The sequence below is a fragment of the Sarcophilus harrisii genome, chromosome 3, assembly GCF_902635505.1.
Source record: "Sarcophilus harrisii chromosome 3, mSarHar1.11, whole genome shotgun sequence".
In the NCBI taxonomy this organism is placed as follows: Eukaryota; Metazoa; Chordata; class Mammalia; order Dasyuromorphia; family Dasyuridae; genus Sarcophilus; species Sarcophilus harrisii.
The window spans coordinates 534,346,714-534,350,398 of NC_045428.1; the positions used below are offsets into that span (position 1 = coordinate 534,346,714).

At 35.8% G+C, this 3,685-nt stretch overlaps 1 pseudogene; it reads right to left on the minus strand.

Moving 5' to 3' along the window:
* Positions 1-1,664: 1,664 nt before the first annotated feature.
* LOC116422611 lies at positions 1,665-2,644 on the minus strand (annotated as a pseudogene).
* Between the last annotated feature and the right edge of the window lie 1,041 nt (positions 2,645-3,685).

The following is a 3,685-nucleotide window of genomic DNA, read 5'->3' on the forward strand; positions in this document are numbered from 1 at the left end:
ATGTAATATAAATACAAATCAAGGAGTCATTAATAAGTATATTAGTCAAGAATAAACAGACCTTTGTAAATAATATTCAGCAGTGGAACATATATATTCATCATTTCATAATTAAATGAAAGAATTAGAGAATATAAGATCTCACTGTGCTAATTTTTTTGTTGTGAAAATATATGTCTACATAACAAAATGCCATTTTACAAGTTCTTTTACAATATTATATAAACCATTTATAAATAAAAATCTTCAATAGTTCTTAAAAGGTAACAACATCCTGATCAATGAATCTCTGCCCACAGATATCAATGACAACATAAAAGGAAGAGATATGTCAAATTATGTTATCAACATAAAATACTGCTATGGTGGAGAATGTAAACAAAGGCAAAAAAAATTAATGAATTTAAATCATTTTTTTATTTAATTTAATTTAAATGAATTTTAAAGAAGTTCATGGAATTAACTAAGTACAATTAGGTAAGCTGGAGATAAAAACAATAGATGGAACAGTAAAGTTAAGTGAGATAAGGAATAGGTTTTTGTGGGCAGTGGGAGTTTAGTGAGGACGCAAGAAGGTGGAAATGAGGAGGTAAGTAATTTGAAAAATTGTGAATAGTCAGGGAAATTTATGGAGTAAGAAGATAAAATGGATTATGTAATGAACAGCAAGGAGACATACCATTGGACTCAGTCATTGTGGGGAATAAGTGGCAAGAAGAAAGCAAAAGTAGAAAGGATCCACATACAAGTTGGAGAAGAACTTTTTGTAAGTGATCCAATCTTCCAGATGCTGTTTTGGGGAATGGTACAATGTTGATTGCATCAATCGCTAGAACATTGCAGAGGCTGTGAGAAGAAATAAATAGTAACTCAAAGAAACTTGATCTATTCATTCACACAATAAATGCCAAGTGGTTAAAGAATGTTCTTTCCCACAATATGACAATATTTGAATTAAAAAAAACCTTATAGAACTTATCTATCAGTAACTACATCTGTTATGGACATTACAGATGGAAAATGAGTTGGGCCCAGATTGCAGGAACAAAAGGAGCATAGATTGGATTGCCTTTAGACAACAAACTCCTTCAATGACTTCAAACTTTTCATGAAAATAAAGACCCATCTTTTTAATACCAACATTCTGCCATATGGCAGGAAGACATGGAATCCAACAGTTTGTGAAGAATAAAAAATGTATATCATTCAGAACACAATGGAAAATCACATGTTGAACGTGAGCAGGGTGCAATCTATATCAAGTGAAGATTTCTGAGGAAGAGGAGTAAAAGTTGCCATAATGTAATGCTTGATAGATAAAGAAGTTGTTCACATGGAAGGGCAATGGATGACCAATAAAATATCCAGAAAGTTTCAATAGTAACCTTGTAGTATCAAAAAAAAAATATAAGCAAGAACCCCTGAAAAATGGGTGCATGTATATGAGAAGACTTGTATAAGAGTCACACAGAATACGCAAATAGAGTTGTGTCCTGTCTTTCTAGAGATAATTTCTAATTCGTTGAAATTTCAGATCAATCTGAGATTATTGAGTATACCTACCTCACACTATATCTTTTAACTTAGTAGAACTTTAATAAATATTTACAAAATGAGATGTTTATCCTTTGTTCATCTCTATATGATCTATTCCTACTTATTTTTTATGAATCATAGTGTTTCCCATACTTTTGGTTTGGGCAGAAGAGTTCCATTACTCTATCACGGATCTGTTTTGTTTTCACACCATAGATTAAAGGGTTTACTGTAGGAGGTACCAAAAGGTACACGCTAGCAAAGATGATGTGAATGGATGGAGGCACTTCTTGCCAATACGATGAGTGAGGAAGCTAAAAAGGGCAGGTATGTAGGAGACCAAAATTGTGGAAACATGTGCAGCACATGTGCCCAGGGCTTTCTGCAGGGCATCCTTAGAGGACAACCTGAAGACTGCCTGGAGGATTTTGATGTAGGATATGGTTATAAGTGTTAGGTCTAGTATCATAACAGAAAGTGCAACAGATGCCATATGCTCGGTTGATGAGGGTGTTGGCACATGCCAATTTAACTATGGCCATGTGCTCTGCAATAGGCATGTTTAATGATGTACTTAGTGCAGTAGGGTAGTCTTAATATGAGAAGTGGACAAGGAAGGACCATGATAATGGCCCTGGCAGCCCCAGCCAATCCATCCTAATGACCAAAGGGTTGGTCAGAATAGTGGTATAGTGTAGTGGGTGGCAGATTGCCACATATCGGTCAAAAGGCCATGGAGACCAATAAGGCAGACTCGATGATGCAGAAAGTATGGATAAAGTACATCTGTGCCAGGCACTCATCAAATGCAATAAGGTGAGTATCCAGCCAAAAGATGCTGAGCATCTTGGGGGCTGTGGCAGAAGCAATGGCCACATCATTGAGACCCAGCATACAGAGAAAGTAAAACATGGGCTGATGAAGAGTAGGCTCCAGCTTGACAGTGAGGATGATGAGGGCATTCCCCAGGAGAGTCATAATATACAGGAGGAACACGGGAATACTCAGCCAGTAGTGAAAGGCCCTAGGCCAGAATCCCCACCAGGAAAAAAAGCTGAGAAGCTGGTTCTGTGGTGTTTTTATCATGATGAGACTTCAGGGACAGCATGCTCAGGTTCTAAGTGTCTGGTCCGGGTTCAAAACTACACAAAAGGATGGAGAATAACACAAACAGACACATAGGTGAACAAAATATTAGAGCCTGTTGTACTAGAATCAATGTCCTTGAAACCTGAGAAAATAGTTACTAGTTACTATACTTTTCAGAGCCCCATGATGAGAGAAACCCTCAGTACTTCTAATCCTAAGAATGAAGGTGAAGATGAAACTGATAAAGATTAATCATCCTTGAAATAAAGGCAACAGAAAAGCTGTATTTCACAAATTCCTCCTTATGTGTAGTTTTTCAACATATCTTTTTCAGTGTATGATTATTTCATTTGCTGCTTTAATTTCCACTTCATGTTCAGTGGCAAATGAAACAGTATTAGAGAAAGAAACATTGGCCCCACAGAACAATAGGATACAATGCAAATTGACTGCTTCTTCCTCTACAGCTAAAGGATCCCAGCTAAAGGGATGGCAAGATGCTCAGAAGTAGTAGTCCAACTCCTTCACTTTACAAATGACAACACTGAGATTGGATGTTCTAGTTACACAGAAAATAAAGATTATAACTAATATCTGAGCCCAGAATCTTTGATTTTAGCTTTATTCAAATTTTTATATTGATGTACTGCACAAAGAATTATCAAGGTGAATTATTTCCAATGGTTTTTCCAAGATATTATGTCATTATCTTCTTTACGTATCAAGTTGTTGTTTTCCTTAATCCCTTATTCTTTCCTTTTCCATATGCACATAGTTATATTATGATATGCACATATATATGACATGTGTATATATATGCACACACACACACATATATATAGGTGCATGTCTGATTTCATGAAAACATATAGTTCATTTATATGTGATATGGTTCCCCTTGCCTCTCAGTGAACTGTAAGCTGCTTCTGGATATTGACTGTTTTTCTTTTCATCCCAGCACCTATCACCAAATATTCTATGTAAATACAGTGTTAACAAACAGACTTGTGATTCTATTGGTATAGAAAGCTTCCAAATAAGGAAACTCCTTCCATCAATT